The sequence below is a fragment of the Dioscorea cayenensis genome, chromosome 16 (assembly GCF_009730915.1).
Source record: "Dioscorea cayenensis subsp. rotundata cultivar TDr96_F1 chromosome 16, TDr96_F1_v2_PseudoChromosome.rev07_lg8_w22 25.fasta, whole genome shotgun sequence".
In the NCBI taxonomy this organism is placed as follows: Eukaryota; Viridiplantae; Streptophyta; class Magnoliopsida; order Dioscoreales; family Dioscoreaceae; genus Dioscorea; species Dioscorea cayenensis.
In genome coordinates, this window is record NC_052486.1 from 11,672,500 (window position 1) to 11,692,129 (window position 19,630).

Below are 19,630 nucleotides of genomic sequence, written 5' to 3' on the forward strand. Positions count from 1 at the left end.
ATAATGCAGTCATGCTGGCCTCTTCAGTAGAACTTATGTGTCTCTTATCCCTAGAAGGCCAAATCCTAGCCAGAGTTGTTTATTATCGCCAATTTCCTTTGTGTAATGTTTGCTATAAGATTGTCTCTAAAAATCTTTGGCCAATTGCCTTAGCCCTTCCTTCCAAATTTGATAAGTTTTTGAATAGGTTTATTTCGGCGTAGTCCTTTTGATAATATCATCACTGCCAAAGAGTTTGCCCACCGATTAATAGAGCTTTTAGGCACCCCCGGGATGTTTAATTAAGATCGATACTGAGAAGGCCTACTACACTTTGAGTTGAATGTAATTCTTGCAACTCTAACCAAAATGAATTTTCCTAGAGTATGGGTAAATTGATTCATGCTTGTATTAGCTCTTCTCTTTCTCTTTTCTTATCAATAAACAACCCTCAGCTTGGATCCATTTCTTCTAGGGAATTAGACAAGGTGATCCAATCTCCTCTTACTTGTTTATCCTGGTTTCTCAAAATTTATCTTCCATGCTTAATTTTTCTTTAAGCAATCACATAATCTCGGGTTTCCAATCTGATCTTCAAATTAACTTCAATCAATTAATATGCGGTGATGATCTTATCCTCATAACTCTTTGCTAACAGAAAAGTGGCGGAATATTAACCTCTGCCTTTCAATCATCACCGCTATCGGGAAATCGACTGAATATGTTTAAATCTGGAGATTATTTTCCTGATCGTTCAAATATTAGACTCAAAAGAAGCATCTCCAAAAATCCTTAGTTTTTAAACTTGGTGCTCTTCCCTACCTTGGAGTAATTATCTCGCCCAAAAGTGGCCCTTTCCCATTTTCGCCTTTCTTTGGGTCGGTAAGGCTACCATGATAAACTTTTACGCTTTGTATCTATTCCTGCATCTATTACATGTTTGTGTATCCTATCCTAGACTCGATCTTGGCCCGTATTTCTAAAATTGTTAGGAAATTCTTTTGAGTCTAGATATGGTAATCGAAATGGCATTTGCTTTCGATGTCGCGGAGTGATATTACTCTTTGTAAGTCGTGTTTTGTGGAGGGTTAGTACTGTTAGAAATCTAAATTTGTGCAAAATTTCTCTTATGGCCTAAAATGTGCTCCATTTCCTAATTCTTCAATCTTGTTTGGGCTAGTCTTTTTCGCCACAAGCATGGAAGTTTCAATATGATGGTCTCGATGCTGTCCTCTAAATTGCTCTTCTGAGAGGTCTTTGCAATTCTGCATAAGAAATCAAACATTGTCTTTTGATTAGGTCTCTTAATCCTGAATTTACCTCATTCTTGTTTGATCCTTGGTATTGTGAAGTCTCTATGCCTTTCAAACCTACTTTCATCAATATGGAGATAATTTCAGAAGGCACTCGTATAGGTGATCTTGTTGAAGAAAATAATTGGGATTCTGATAAACTTTAGCTGATCTTTGGGGATCATTTGAATACTTTCTTTATGAAGGAAGGCTCGCTGAATACTCATGGAAATAATCAATGGATTTGGTTTCTAGATTTCTGTTCTGGAAAGACTTCTAAAATCATCTATTCTCACCTAAATTCCATTGCTAGTCAGTACTAGAGTTAGGAGGGCTGGAATCACCTTTGGAGATTGAACATTGCTCCTCGAGCAAAACATTTTTTATGGCTTCTTACTCATGGTAAAATCAAGACTGTGGAATACCTTTACTCTCTAAATTTGGGCCCCCAAACTTTGTGTGCTATGTGCAATTTGGACAAAGAAACTATTGATCACCTCTTTTTAAACTGTCCCAAAACTCTGGGGGTATGGAATGTGATTGGTCATATCCTGGGCAATGGCTTCTCCATTCCTAATTCAATCTCTGAAGGTTATTTGTTAGCAGATTGCCATGCTAGTACTTCTGTCTTTTTAAAATCTATCATTGCTGCTGGAGCTTGGTTTATATGGAAGTCACAATGTAAACTGATCATGTTCCTAATTTGATTGTGAGAAGGGGCTATCTCACATGGCGGGGGAGTATTCTTCATCTAGAATTCATCAACAAGACAAATGCATGATTCTTAATAACTTCTAACTCTGTGATGGACCTTTCCTCCCTCGAATTTGGAAGAACAACTCAAATGAGGGGTACTGCTGGTTTTTTTATTACCAACAACAATTCCTCTATTCTTCTTGCCGGTTGCTACCCTCTCTCAGCTTCTACTATTTCTATTTTTCTTCACAAATATCATAATTGGAGTATTTTGGGTAACATTTCTCAGTCTAAAGTTTCTTGCTTTCATAAAGACATTTTTAAAACTGTGAATATTATCAAACCAAATCTCCATCTTGCAGTTTGCAACCCCAACCTTACCAATGTTTGGGATGATCCTTGGATTTTGGATCTCTAAGTCGTAAGCCCACCTTCATTAATATGAATCTCATTGACAATATTTCTATCAATTCCTTCTTGTTCGATGGTGCTTTTAATCTCCAAGAGTGCTCTATTTTGTTTGGGAACAACTTAAATCATGTCACTTTAAGTGATACTATATTTGATAATGTGGTCAAGAATGACTAGGCCCGCGTCCCATCTCTTCTAAAAGCTTCAACGTGGCTACAGTTTATGATTACCTTAACCCTAAGGGTCCCTAATTCTTTTTGTTTGGAAAGGTTGGCATCTCATTTGGAAACCTCAAGGTCCCCCGCCCACCCCAGCGCCTGCATTAAGACCTTTGCTTGAAATTGGCTCATGGTAAGCTTCCCTACGGGCTTATCTCTCAACTTAAATATTGGACCTGCCACAATTTGCCTTTTCTGTGGCCACTATCCTGAAACGGCTAAGCATCTCTTTTGAAACTGTCATTGTACGACAATCTATTGAAATGTTACTCTCAATTAATTAGGGTTTTGGATCGATCCTTCTATAATCATCTTAGCAGTGGCACTTGGCTTACATGTAACTTCAATTTTACTTATAATTGTAACTTTGCCATGGCTTTAATTGCTTATGTTGCCTACCATTTTAGGACTGCGAGATGTTTTAAAATCTTCCGTCAAATCCCGCCTAACTTCAACCAGATCCCTTTAAAAGCTTGGGCTGGTGTTCAAGCCTTCTTCTGTGCTCATGGTCTCTTTAATAGGAATATTTTTAATCCCTTTCAATTGACTCACTTTTCACTCTTGGTGTACTCTGATGCTGCGTGGGATCCATTGACCGGTAAGGCCGGCTCAGGTTCTTCATTTCCACTAATCATAATGACATTCTTCTTGCAAGGGCTGCTGGAGACTTCTGTGCATCCTCTCTTGAAGCTGAACTTTGCGCCATTCTTCTTGCTTTGGAGCATTGTCGCACGAACAGTTGGACCAAGCTTCTCTCTGATGGTCGTTGTGCCATCCAGTTGATTAATAACTTCAACAACATCACTGACTGGAGATTCTCGACACCATACAAGCTATCAAGATCATTACCCACTCGTGGCCTGATTACATATCGATCATGACTTCAATACAATAGCAGATCGTCTTGCACATTATGGTAGTCCAAACCCCCAAATTTCCCTCTTCGCTCAAGGTCGTGACCGGCCGCACTAGATTGAAGATCTTTGCTTCGCTTCCAAATTCTCCTTTTTATTTTATTTTGTTTTCTTTTTCTTTCTCTTAGCTACTTGTAGATCCTATTGCAGACCAAAACAACCACGAATGTTGAAGCTCAAGCCTTGATCTCAGCTTTAGAAGTCATTCAAGCCTACCAATCCAAAGTTCAACATATCTTCATTGCAAGCGAGGATCTTGACAATCTATCCTTGGATTGTAACTTGAATTATTGGAGGATAGATAGCTGGAAAAGATACATTAAGGAGCTCCTAAATGTAATTGGTGATCCAGGTCTTCATTTTATTCCTTGTAACTGGATGTGTTCAAAGGTCTTTAGCCATGTATGGGTTAGTAATAATCAATCTAATCAAATTAGGGTTAGAAAAAATCGTTCTAATCAAATTAGGACTATCAATTATAATTAATTGATATTTAATCAACAATTAATTAATTATCAAGGATCGATCACATGAACACATGAATATATGTGAAAGATCAGGGTTACCTCACATAGATTTCACAAGCGTAAAATCCTCCAACGTACACACGCAATGTTCTCGAACTTTTCACCCTTGATCCGGAAGAAGTGATGGCTTCTTTTGCTCCAAGCAACTAATGTGAATATTAGGGTTTTTGCCGTAGCCGTCTTTTGATGGCAATCACAAATTAATTAATTGAGAAACCCTAATCTCATATCACATATTTATAGGGAGTAAATATATTCGGATAAGGTTAGAACATGTAGCGTGGACCCATTTGGGATCACTACATCTTTAGCAAATTAGTCCATACTAATTTTATAATCACAATCATGTCCATCAACAAATTGCAATTTAATCCATAAATTAGAGATATTCATATGTGAGGCCCCAATATAATATTTTACATATTAGTCCTTCTATCAATAAATATTCCATATAAGTGGGATAATTAGACCACCAGTGGCACTGTCAATCTCCACTTATATGTGTGTTTCTATACACTATTGGACATAAAACAATTTAAGAAAAATGTATAATAATATATATTTTATATATAATAAAATACTTTTAAAAAATTAACCGGCCAGATTTATCCAACACATAAGAAACACAATCTAGAATATTCTCTCTTACAATAGGAGTGATAGATCCCATCTTGGATGACTACAAACCTTCATGTATTTATTATATAACCTAATGTGTCCGTATATAGCCTGTAATTAGCATCACCGGTTGACACTATCAAAGTAATATAATTTATAGATAAGATTTAATAACATCCTCAGGTAATAAGGACTTTCTGTAATAGAATAACTCTTTTGTTCTGTGACAGTGTTTGGTCTAAGAGTTCTGTATGGTCCAGTTCAATATTTGTCAACTACAAATATCCACAATATTACTAAGAGTCTCCACTCTAGTGGCTGAGACATACCACTTTATCACATATAATAGTACAACATGTGACAACCAATAATGAATACAAAATCATATTTTATCTCATAGGTTGTGAACTATTTTGGGTTGCAAGGAACATAGATAATCATGTCTCATTTTAATAATCTCTATCATTAATTTGAAATTTATACAATGCAAGCCCATAATAGTATATCATCAAACATGAATAATACAATACCCATAATTATGCATGCAATGAAATAAAACTATTTTATTATTAAACAATAACTAAAATTGTCTTTGTTATAAATTCCATATAACAAAACATAGAGTAACATGTTCAAAATGTGAGTTATCACTATGTAGAAAATGTGTATCAGATTTATGTGATTTTACTTTTGAAGAAAAAGAAATAGAAAGATCAAGTAATAAATTTAGTCAAGATAAAGAAATAATTAATCAATTATTAAAAAGGATTAAAACTCTTGAAGAAGAAATAGAAAATTTAAAAGAACAACTAAAACATAAAAAAGAACAAAATAAGGGAAAAGGTATAATCATTCAAGAAATTGAAGAATTAACAGAAAATATTATAACATGACTAAGAAGAAAGTAAATAAGGAAAACACATTGGAATTAGAAAAAATGATTAAAGACTTAAAAGAATTTAAAGATAAAATAATCTTTAAGTATCCAATAACACATTCAAGAAGTAAAATAGTAGATTCTCTACAAAACAACATAGATTTAATTACTAAAAGAAAAAGAAGACTCAATGGAGAAAATAATGAAATAAAAGAGAAAAAATTAACAATGTCTCAGAGGATTACGAAAATAGAAAAAGAAATAAAAGAAATCCAAGATAATATAAAGCAAAGGGAAATTAATGAATATTTAAAACAACAAGAAATAATGCATTATTCATCTTTACAAAAAGAATTTAATTTTTGTTCATCTCCTTCCCTAAATTTAGGACTAGAAACATCGCAACCAACTGAATCTCCGTTATTCCTATCTCTTTGGGAAAAATGTAATTCAAATATTACCCCATAGTTTGTCCATTTGCATTGAGAAAAGCTGGGATCGCATAAAGCCGAGAGTTCATTTCGTTTTTCTTTAATTGTGGGAACTATGTAACAAAGTCCTAAAAGGAAATAAACAAACAAAGGTTTGTTCATCCGAATAAAAAGAGCTGTGGCTACAAAAACAGTAGGTCCATACGCGTCTCTTTTTATGGTGAAAACTCAGCTATCTTTATACTCCCCAACACATGCAAAAAGCATGAAACTCTATTTAGTCGACAAGCTTGTTTTTTGCAGATATGGCAGGAAAAAATTTCTATAACCAATCTTCTTCCTTTGAACCTCAATTGAACCTCCCAATCTTTCCTTTGAACTCTACTATGAAATTTAGAACACAAGCAAACCTCAATCTTCCTCAACAAATAATTCTTGACAACCTTTGGGCCAATAAACACGACCCAAAAACTCTTATCTCCTTGTTTCATTCCCTAGCAAAATATTTTCATCAGACAAATGAAAAAGTCCAAACTCCACCTCATCTGCCCTTACCAGAATCATCAAGTATAAAGTTTTCTTTGAAACCTCAAACACTTGACTACATGGTAGAGCAAGAAAAGAAAATTAAAATATTAGAAGCAGAAATGTCCAACAAAAATGAAGAAATCATTCTGATCAAAGCTCAACTCCAACAAATTACAAAAGAAGCTGAAGAAATGAAGACAGTTCTTATTGAAGAAAGAAAACAAAGAACAGAGAAGTTTGAACTGTTCCCAGAACCAATAGCAGAAGTTAAACAGCTCATTTTCAAGAAAGTAATGGCAACTCAGTATAACCAATTCATCTCTGAACAAGAAATACTGAGGCAACTTGCAAAAGAAGAAATTCTCCTGGCAGGATTTGCAATAGCAGGAAATGTTCTCAGAGAAATAGCCCACAAAGATTCTGGATGCCAATGTAAAGAAGGATTCACTGCAGTTATATGTTCCTTAGACATGTCCCAATGGCATGATCAAGAAATCAATGGTGTTCAGATAAAAGCTATCATATCAAGATTACTCTCCTTCGCCATCATAAACCTGAACAAGAGAGGATTAATTCTATTCGACTGGAAGACATGATCATTCCAGGAGATATCAAAAGACAAATGAAGCTATGGCGAGCATGTGCAATCTCCACTGATTGGAAGAGAACTTGCCCCACAATTGCTGATAACCAAAGATGTCAAATGGTGCTGGAAACAAAAATCATGAAGGTATATGTTGACCAGTACATGTTCCCTATGTATTGTCCTTTTCCAAGCCTTATCTCACAGATGCCAGCTACTGAATCTCACATGAAGCAAGTCTGTTCATGGGCAAGAGAATATCGTTTTGGAGATTATTCAAGACTAAGCATTCCTGCAGATATTTTAATGATACCAAGTCCAGCTGACTCTCCTGAAGGACTAGAAGACATTGCTGAAGAAAACTTAGCCAACATGATGGAAGGCTAGGAAATCTCTGCTAAGAAGGTCTCCAACATCTTTTGGTGAACTAAACCAGTATTGTTTGTTTTTAATATGTAAAGGAGTCGGTATTTGTTTTTTTTAGTGTGTAAAATAGGTCAACTGTAGCAACAGTAGTTTTACTGTTGAAGAGCATGCTTGTACTTAATGGGTTTGGTAATTGTCATGTTAGCTACATGACAATTAGGTATGTGTCTTGTCTGTAATAGTGTCCAACCATGGTTAAGTTAGCTAACCATGAGTTTAGTTGCTTAAGGGTTAAGTCTCTTGGAGCCTATATAAGGCACCCTTGGGTTGTAAGGGAGAGTATCCTAAATCCACTATCCCTAGAAACTCTCCATTACTCTCATCCCTTCATTTGTATCTACCCATCCTAATATTATGCAATAAAGAAGTCCTTTATTTTTGAATACATCTCTTGTCTCTTGTCTCTCTTGCTTATAGCTCTCATGCTCTCTTCTCCCTAACTCTTTCCGTAAGCTTCTGCACTAACCGTTACTTCACCCCGGATGAACCCCGGAGTAAGTTGAACGGCATCCCCAACATCCACGTCCCCTAGGAGCAGGCGCTTGTGGATCTAGTGGTATCAGAGCTACAGTAACCTTCCTTGAAAACCTCAAGGTAAGTCTGAACTCTGACAGTTTCCATAAAATGGAAAATCTATATGGAAACCTACACAAATAAAATATAAAGAATTTCATCAAGATGAATATTTGAAAGAACAAAATAGATTATGGAATTACAGATCAAGATTAAAAAATGAATATGATTCTATAAATATTTGTTATGGGTAAAACAAAATGAATAAACAAACTTACAATCTAGATATAAATCCAAAATATCTATTAGAACAATATAATCAAATTGAAAATTTTGAAAAATGTGAACATAAATTTGAACCATTTAAAATAAATTATAAAACAAAATGTGATAAATGTTATAAATTTCATATAACAAAACATAGAGTAACATGTTCAAACTGTGAGTTATCATTATGTAGAAAATGTGTCTCAGATTTATATGATTTTACTTTTGAAGAAAAAGAAATAGAAAGATCAAGTATTAAATTTAGTCAAGATAAAGAAATAATTAATCAATTATTAAAAAGGATTAAAACTCTTGAAGAAGAAATAGAAAATTTAAAAGAACAACTAAAACACAAAAAAGAACAAAATAAGGGAAAAGGTATAATCATTCAAGAAATTGAAGAATTAACAGAAAATATTATAACATGACTAAGAAGAAAGTAAATAAGGAAAACACATTGGAATTAGAAAAAATGATTAAAGACTTAAAAGAATTTAAAGATAAAATAATCTTTAAGTATCCAATAACACATTCAAGAAGTAAAATAGTAGATTCTCTACAAAACAACATAGATTTAATTACTAAAAGAAAAAGAAGACTCAATGGAGAAAATAATGAAATAAAAGAGAAAAAATTAACAATGTCTCAAAGGATTACAAAAATAGAAAAAGAAATAAAAGAAATCCAAGATAATATAAAGCAAAGGGAAATCAATGAATATTTAAAACAACAAGAAATAATACATTATTCATCTTTACAAAAAGGATTTAATTTTTGTTCATCTCCTTCCCTGAATTTAGGACTAGAAACATCACAACCAACTGAATCTCCTTTATTCCTATCTCTTTGGGAAAAATGTAATTCAAATATTACCCCATAGTTTGTCCATTTGCATTGGAGAAAACTGTGACTGCAAATCCAGCAGGTTCATTTGCGTTTTCTTTAATTGTGGGAACTATGTAACCCAGTCCTAAAAGGAAATAAACAAACAAAAGTTTGTTCATCTGAATAAAAAGAGCTGTGGCTACAAAAACAGTAGGTCCATATGCGTCTCTTTTTATGGTGAAAACCTGGCTATCTTTATGCCCCAACACATGCAAAAGCATGAAACTCTATTTAGCTGACAAGTTTATTTTTTGCAGATATGGCAGGAAAAAATTTCTATAACCAATCTTCTTCCTTTGAATCACAATTGAACCTCCCAATCTTTCCTTCGAACTCTACTCTAAAATTCAGAACACAAGAAAACCTCAATCTTCCTCAACAAATAATTCTTGACAACCTTTGGGCCAATAAACACGACCCAAAAACTCTTATCTCCTTGTTCCATTCCCTAGCAAAGTATTTTCATCAAACAAATGAAAAAACCCAAACTCCACCTCATCTGCCCTTACCAGAATCCCAAACTCTGTAGCTCTGATACCACTAGATCCACAAGCGCCTGCTCCTAGGGGACGTGGATGTTGGGGATGCCGTTCAACTTACTCCGGGGTTCATCCGGGGTGAAGTAACGGTTAGTGCAGAAGCTTACGGAAAGAGTTAGGGAGAAGAGAGCATGAGAGCTATAAGCAAGAGAGACAAGAGACAAGAGATGTATTCAAAAATAAAGGACTTCTTTATTGCATAATATTAGGATGGGTAGATACAAAGGAAGGGATGAGAGTAATGGAGAGTTTCTAGGGATAGTGGATTTAGGATCCTCTCCCTTACAACCCAAGGGTGCCTTATATAGGCTCCAAGAGACTTAACCCTTAAGCAACTAAACTCATGGTTAGCTAACTTAACCATGGTTGGACACTATTACAGACAAGACACATACCTAATTGTCATGTAGCTAACATGACAATTACCAAACCCATTAAGTACAAGCATGCTCTTCAACAGTAAAACTACTGTTGCTACAGTTGACCTATTTTACACACTAAAAAAAACAAACACCGACTCATTTACATAATAAAAACAAACAATACTGCTTCAGTCCACCAAAAGATGAGCAATAGTTATGTCTTCATGTGAAGGGAATGGAGAATCTTCTGAGTCGTTTGGTAGATGACCATTAGGAATACCCAAAGGAAGTTCGTCGTCTTGATCCTCAATTATGGGAAGATAGCTTGAAGAATAGTCTCCCATGTGTTGAAGTGAGATGGTTGCATTTATGTCCTTGAAGTGTTGAACTGCTGCAGGTTTATTATATTTGAGGTTTGCAAATGGAATGTCTATAGGAAGTACCTCTTTTCTTGAATAAACTTTCATAGTGGAATCTTCCATTGCCAAGTGATGATAATAAGATTGTCTGATACTGATGAAAGTGAATGCTCGCCATAAGAAAAGTTGTTCAGTGACTGGAGTAGGGAATGACTGCATTTCTTCTGTGAATACGTCAGTTGGAATATGTAGTTGATATGGAACAGATTTCATGAATAATTCCACCATGATTTGATGTCTTGCATTTTCTAAGTATCCTTCTTCATAGCCTGGTGGAATTGACTTGATTGAAAGATTGAGGACTGCAGGCAGTTTTAGCTTCTTGAATATTTTTGACAGTAGATATGAAAGTTTCCAGTGCTTCTGTAAGAACTTTATTTGTTTTGGCCTTGTGAGTATCAGTCTGCTGATTATGCCATATTGTAGTAGCCTTTCAACACTGAATGATATCCCTTTTATGTCTTGGTCAATCCAGGAAGATAGGTCAAAAGATGCTTTGACAATAAAGAAGCCTTTTTCACACTGGCAGTCTTGATGGCGATGTGCTGAGTCTTGATATAGATCAACGGAGAGTGCCATGCCATGAGGATGTACGTTTTCTTTGGCCATTTCTCGAAGAAGTATTTGAGTTTGGACAAAGTCTTCATAGGCTGTTTTGAGAACCTTTTGCAAAATTATCTGTTGTACGTCTTGGATAACTGGAGGGAATCTTTCAAGAGTTTCTTCTTTTTGTTTCTGATTTTGGATCATATGCTGAGATATTTCTTTGTAGTCTTCAGTTACCTTTTGGAGCTTTTTGTTCAGTTCTTCAATTTCTTTTTTCTTAACATCAATTTCAGTTTCTAGTAATTTTATTGTTCGGTCTTGGGCAATAAAGTGTTCAACGGCTGGTGGAGAATAAACTTTTGTTTGGGGTTGATGTGATGCAGAGTTGTATGGGATAATGTGGCTTGGTTTCTCATTTTGGTCTTGGAAATACTGACTAAGATTCTTCATGGATTGGAGATATTGGGTATTGTTTCTATTATTCCAAAGATTGTCAAGAAGAGTTTGTTGTTCATGGTCCAAGATATTGGTAGTACGGAATTTATGTTTTTGTGGGATAGTTGAGAATTGAAAGGTAGGAAAAGGGTTTCCTTGTGCTGAAGGAACTTTAGACATCTGCAAAACAGAATCCTGTTACTTTTATAAATTTTTATATTTTATATTTTGTATTTTTGGATGATGGTGATCCAGACTCCCACCATAGCAAGAACGCGAATGGACCTGCTGGTTTTTGCAGCCACAGTCTTAGTTCTGCTATAATATTATCTTTTCCTTTAATGTGTTCAATTGAACAATTTCACCAAAGTTTTGAATTTGGAGTCTTTCTAAATCTCTGGCAGCCATAATTAGTTGCTTAAGGGTTAAGTCTCTTGGAGCCTATATATTATCCATTTTTCTTTGAAAGATTTGAGGAGCATTTTTTAATCCAAATGGCATAACTTTCCATTCATAATGCCCATTATGTGTTACAAATGCTGTCCATTTTCTACTTTCTGGTTCCAATCTTTCAAAGAAAAATGGATAATATATAGGCTCCAAGAGACTTAACCCTTAAGCAACTAATTGACACAGGAGCAAGTAAAACTTACTACCTAATTGTCATGTAGCTAACATGACAATTACCAAACCCATCTAGATCCACAAGCGCCTGCTCCTAGGGGACGTGGATGTTGGGGATGCCGTTCAACTTACTCCGGGGTTCATCCGGGGTGAAGTAACGGTTAGTGCGGAAGCTTACGGAAAGAGTTAGGGAGAAGAGAGCATGAGAGCTATAAGCAAGAGAGACAAGAGACAAGAGATGTATTCAAAAATAAAGGACTTCTTTATTGCATAATATTAGGATGGGTAGATACAAAGGAAGGTTTGTTATAGAAAGCAAAGAATTTTTATTAAGAACTGACTGTCAAACTATTGTCTCTTTTTATCATAAAAAGTCAGAAAATAAAACTTGGCAAATAACTCTATTTGATCCATAATTATTGTAAGTAAAAACATGTTTTTGGTTTTTTAGTTTTTGTGGGTTTTTTAAAATTAAACTCCTTTTCACCATGGACATTCTCATGTTGGCTCGTTCAACCTTACCGTCTTAGGACCTACTGACCCTTTCCCTCCGGGTACTTAGGGGCGATCCTTGTAGAGTCTCCGGGCTTTCAAAGCCCCGAGAGTGTTCCACTTTGCATAATTACTTAGAAGAGTAATTTTTTGAGATCATCATGATTATCTTTTAAAATATAAGAGTTCATCTTTCCAACTGTCAGAGTTCAGACTTACCTCCACACTCTGTTTTTCCCTTAACGGACCTCCTGTCCTCTGGCGGGTACTGTTTGGTGCTCTCCTCTTTGTCTTACTCTTAGATTAGTTAGAAAAACTCTTTTTATATAAAAGATACATCCTTGAAGTTCAAAATAATTTTTGCAAAATGTCTGTACAAAACTCATTATTTTCTTATTATTACCATGATATTTATCATAATTAATATTATTATTGTAATACATATTGCTTGTATTATAATTATTTTTTCCAATATACTAAGATATCATCAATATAAGTGACAATAAATGAATCATTTCTGAATATATTATCCATTCATGCTTCCTTCATTTTATTGCTAAATACTAAGATATCATCAATATAAGTGACAATAAATGAATCATTTCTGAATATATTATCCATTTTTCTTTGAAAGATTTGAGGAGCATTTTTTAATCCAAATGGCATAACTTTCCATTCATAATGCCCATTATGTGTTACAAATGCTGTCCATTTTCTACTTTCTGGTTCCAATTTAACTTGCCAAAAACCACTTTTTAAATCAAATTCATGACAATTACCAAACCCATTAAGTACAAGCATGCTCTTCAACAGTAAAACTACTGTTGCTACAGTTGACCTATTTAAACAACATGGTCTAGTATTATCTGAAAAGATAATCATGATGATCTCAAAAAATTACTCTTCTAAGTAATTATGCAAAGTGGAACACTCAGGCTTTGGAAACTGGAGACTCTACAAGGATCGCCTAAGTACCAGAGGGAAAGGGTCAGTAGGTCCTAAGACGGTAAGGTTGAACGAGCCAACATGAGAATGTCCATGGTGAAAAGGAGTTTAATTTTAAAAAACCACAAAAATTAAAAAACCAATAAAAACCAAAAACAAGTTTTTACTTACAATAATTATGGATCAAATAGAGTTATTTACCAAGTTTAACTTCTATCGTATTACATGTTGTGGATCTTGTTATCGCATAAGTATTCTCTTATCTTAAGAACTCTCTTATTTATTTTACTGCAAAGTAGTAGTAAATTTTATTTTATTGCAAAATATAAGTAGATTATATTTTCTGCAAATCTTATTTCAGTTTAAATATAAAAACAAATTAAATCAACAAAAAACATTTAAATCAAAACAACAAAATATCAAAAAGAAAGAAATTATAAATCATTAAATCAAATTAAGAAATTAATGAATCAAATTCTAAAAGAAATATTGGAAAAAATAATTATAATACAAGTAATATGTATTACAATAATAATATTCATTATGATAAATATCATGGTAATATTAAGAAATCTAAATATTTTAAAATGAAAACTAAAAAGAATATCAATCAAGAGATAAAAATAATAACTAAAATATTAATGGTATTAAAAGTATCAATACAAATCATTAAAGAAATAATAGAAAGTTTAATAGAATCATAAACATAAAATGGATGCAAAAATGGATTTGATTATTAAAAAATTAAATAATCTGGAAACACAATTATTAAAATTAGAAACCATCTTATCAAATTTAGATTATGTGAAAAATAGCATAAAAGAAAAAGAAAATCATAAAATAGAAATAGACAACCTATGCAATCAAGTTAAAAATATTCAAATTGGAACAAATCAAAAAATAAGAAAACCAATAACACCATTTAAAATCTGGACTAAAGAAGAATTATTAAAACCACCAGAATATAGATTAAAATTCCCGAGAAATGAAACATCTACTTGAAACAACAGAATATTATAAAATAGAATTAATCAAAATAAGGTATTATCCCTTAGAAGAATTAAATCAAAATAACTTAAAAGAAAAAATTAAATATCAAAAATATATATGGCTTAATGAAGTAGAACAATATTTAACAGAAAAATTAAGAATCATAGAAAATGGAACAGAAGAAGAACAAAAACAATTAAAAAATTGGAAATTAAAAATATTACACAAAATTGATAAAATAAAAGCAAGTTATGTCTAACAAAAATTTAGAAAATCCAGAAGAACAAACAATAGTAAAAAATATAGATCATATTAGAAGATTTTCTGTGCTTAATCATTTTAAATTTATGAACCAAATTAATTTTGCTTTTTTAGGTGTTAATATATAATTGATTCTACAACTGTTTGTCAATTGTCCTATGAATGTTTTTGTTATTATTAAATTTGCTTTATTTGAAGTCATGGTATATCCTTTTGAATTTATTATTAATTTTATATGTTTATAAAATGTTTCAAGTGGCACTAAAAAATTTGGGGTCATATATATGATTTCTGGATTATCAGTAGTAACTTTTATATTTTCTGCAAATCTTATTTCAGTTTAAATATAAAAACAAATTAAATTAACAAAAAACAATTAAATCAACAACAATATATCAAAGAAAGAAATTAATAAACATCAAAAAAGAAAAGAAGTAACTTATACAATTGAAGAACATCAAAATAAAGCAAAAAATGTATCTCCTCTAGATGGATTAGTTCCTAAGATGATTTGCCTAATTTGTCCTGTTACATTATATGGGTTATCAGCCATTTGTACCATGTATTGATATTCTTCTGAATAATTAATTTTCCAACTATTTAGTAAAAAATATATTTTCTGCAAATCTTATTTCAGTTTAAATATAAAAACAAATTAAATTAACAAAAAACAATTAAATCAACAACAAAATATCAAATCAACAATATATCAAAGAAAGAAATCAAAAATCATTGAATTAAATTAAAACATCAATGAATCAAATTATAAAAGAAATATTGGAAAAAATAATTATAATACAAGCAATATGTATTACAATAATAATATTAATTATGATAAATATCATGGTAATATTAAGAAATCTAAATATCTTAAAATGAAAACTAAAATGAATATCAATCAAGAGATAAAAATAATAACTAAAATATTAATGGTATTAAAAGTATCAATACAAATCATTAAAGAAATAATAGAAAGTTTAATAGAATCATAAACATAAAATAGATGCAAAAATGGATTTGATTATTAAAAAAATAAATAATCTGGAAACACAATTATTAAAATTAGAAACCATCTTATCAAATTTAGATTATGTGAAAAATAGCATAAAAGAAAAAGAAAATCATAAAATTGAAATAGATAACCTATGCAATCAAGTTAAAAATATTCAAATTGGAACGAATCAAAAAATAAGAAAACCAATAACACCATTTAAAATATGGACTAAAGAAGAATTATTAAAACCACCAGAATATAGATTAAAATTCCCAAGAAATGAAACATCTACTTGAAACAACAGAATATTATAAAATTGAATTAATCAAAATAAGGTATTATCCTTTAGAAGAAGTAAACCAATATAACCTAAAAGATAAAATTAAATACCAAAAATATATGTGGCTTAATGAAGTAGAACAATATTTAACAGAAAAATTAAGAATCATAGAAAATAGAAGCTTAGCTTCTTGGAATTATCCTTGAAAAAAGCATGGAGACGAAACCATGACCATCTATATTACCATGCTTTCCAAAACTATAGCGTGAAAATTGACATAAAGACAGGAAAGAGTCTTCTATAGAATGAAGCTTTAGCACCTTCAAATGTCAAAACATTTTAAATGATATATGAATGATATGAAAATATCTATATGTCCCACATACAAAACAATTAAAACGTAATTCTTAACTTTTAGAAAAAAAAAAAATGTATTTCTCACATATTAATTTCTTATTAAATAAAAAACGAATAAAAAAATTCATAGGAACAAATTGATGGGTTGTATATCAAAATCAGTACAAGAATATAATAATAGTGCAAAAGCAATAATAAAGTAAAAAAAGACAAAGTTAAAAGGAACCTAAATAGAGTCATACTGATTCTCATTTTAATGCACAATGTAAAGTGATCTTGAATTTCTTGACAAATCATGCATAACCGAGGGAAAACACTCTTGGGAAAAAAATTCAATAGCTTCATGCTTGGGCAAAATGGATCATCCACAAAGACATGATTTTACTTCAAAAGGAATGCTGAAAAGCTACAACAAGTAGATGGAATCGCTTTTGATATTGGAAGAAAATTCTTTGGAGAAAAGTCTGGTATCATACAAAACCACTCACATCAAAGATTGGGAAAAATAGTAACTTGTGCAAAAAGATAATTTTAAATTATAAAGCAAAATGATAAAAACATAACAAAGAGCAAAGAAAGATGCAAATTACTTATAAAAATAAAATTAAATCATAAAATGCAAATGAGAAATAAACAATCTGAAAACAAAAAGAACTGAAATTAATCTAAGCTAATCAGGCAAACAATATGAGTAATAAAAATAAATATATAAAATGCAAAAGTACAAAATGAAATAATAAGATCAAAACAAAAAGGAACTAAAAAAATAGCTCTGGGGGAATAATCTATAGAGATAATAAAACAAAATCATAAAATACCAAAGCGAAAAAAAAAATTCAAAACCGAAGGCAAACTGGGAGAATAGATTGAAGTTATAAACTCAAATAAAATGGGTTTACAATTAACGATGATGCCAATGAAAAGGAAGCACATGTCCATTTCATGAAAACAAGTAATCAAAGGAAATAAATACATGCGAAGTGGGAATGATTGGCAATATTGTCATGCAGAGACTTACAGGTTTTTCGGCCTTTAGGTATGGATTTGGGATCCCATTGTTGTTGGTGCGTAATGAAACAGAAAGCGACCAGTCAAGGTTTTGCATCGGATCATCTTAGCAGAACAACGGCGACTGCAATTATGATTATCACGGAGAATTGACAAGGGAAAAGGTATTGTGTGGGTTGCTTACCTTGGCAAAAACAATGTCAATCAAGTGTAATCTCCAAGATTCTTGACAGAAGAAAACAAAAAAATTTAAAACCTATGCAATTTCATTACAAACAAAAGTTTATGCAAATCGCAAGGAAATAGGCAAATTGAAAGGTAAAAGCAGTTTAATAAATGACCAAGCTCTACAACAAGTAAAACACAAAGAAGCGATTGATTGTTCTAATACACACACAAACACACACACACACCGCGAGAAAGTAATAAGCAAATAAACAAGAAGAAGAAACAGCAACCAAGATAAATCAAATCTTGGCATGTTGAGGAGCCTAAACCAAAACTCATCAATGAAATGGGTACACACGAAGAACAAAAAAAACAAATGAGAATCAGAAAATACGTTCAAATTCTTCCAAAAGAATAACACACATAAACAAACAGTGTTCAATCCATAAGAAACCTACGATCGGATCACAATCTAATTTCCTCATATATAATATGAAATTCAACGGGGAATGAATGTTTCTTAAGGGATTATCTGTGAAACTTGAACTATGTCATAGAAACCATTGCCAAGAAACAAACATTCTTGAAAAAAAAGAAGAATTAAATAAGATCTCCAAGTCTTGACTACTAGCAATAAGTGAACACAAGGTCGATCCACAAAATAGAACATATTTTTCCACTAATGGTTTGACATTAGAAGACAATTGAACTGTCTAAAGACCATTTTCAAGAAAAAAAACATAATAAAAACAAAACATGAAAATAAAAAAAAAGCAAGCAGAGACTAAGTCATAAGAATTAACGAAAATCTTCAAATTCTTGAATATCAACATATATATACAACACTAGCGATGATTGACCACAAACCTAATTGTGAATACATAATCATTTAAGAGTGAGCAATGAGTTGAGAGGATTAAAAAAACGGAGACTTAGTCATAGCAAAGAAGAAAAAACATAAATTGGAAAAGGTTTAATTAATGCAAATAAGCAACTCACAAACTTAGATCAAGAAGCGGGGTTTCTTTGAAAGACCATTGTTGGAAAACAACAAAACCAGCACAACATAAGCCTAATCATATCAAAACAATAAAAAGGCATGAGCAGGGAGAAATCTTGTGAAGAGGACAAACCTTATGGTGACAAATAGCGGCGGCATTGAGGAAAGCAGTGGAATTCACGAGGCAGGCTGACAATGACTCGTGAGAGAGAAAATACTTACATGCATAGAGAATATTTGGGAGGCGTTGTCCCAGATTGGAAACGAGCCGTGGAGAAGGAGGTGATGGCAGTACCATCGCTAAGCACCTTGCAGATTTCACGAGAATCAAAGCAGTAGAACCTCGCCTTGCCGGTGCCTCTTCTAACTATTCCATACTCATTGATGGAAGCTCATGGATCTAATCACTTTCTCCTTTGCCGGAGGTGAGGCGGAGAAGTGAGGTTTGCAGAGTCTAGATGGGAGTGAGGTGGTCTTCCCAGTGCAGTTCTCATCGTGATTGAGGGATTATGGGAGGGTCAGATGAGATGGGGGCGGTGGCGGATGGTTTGAGAGAAAGAGTGGCCGAGGAGGCGGCCGAGGAAGAAATGGTGCAGTGTGGGGTCAGGAAGGGTTGTCGTGGGCGGAGTTTGAGGGGTGGCCTAAGAGTTCAGGGTTTGAGGCCCAGACACGAGGCGGGAGGTGGGCGAAGAGGCAGGACGGAGGAATTAAGGCCAGAAGAGAGAGAGAAAGGATGCTTTTATAATTTTAAAACTAAAATTAATGCAGAGGCTTAACTAAACCGACTCTAAAAAAAAAAAAAAAAAATCCTATTTATTATAAGTGAAATTTTTAAAAACCCCTCTATTTAATTGCCTCTAAAGCCATAAACGACGTAGTGACTTCTTCTACTAGATTATTATATGTTGTTCCATATCTAACTGGTTGAATGTGAGGTTGAAGAACTAGAATTATTTTAAAGGAAAGATTGTGAACTCACCGTTATTAAATCCTAGCCATTGGATATAAGGATATATATATATATGTATATTATCTTTGTAATATG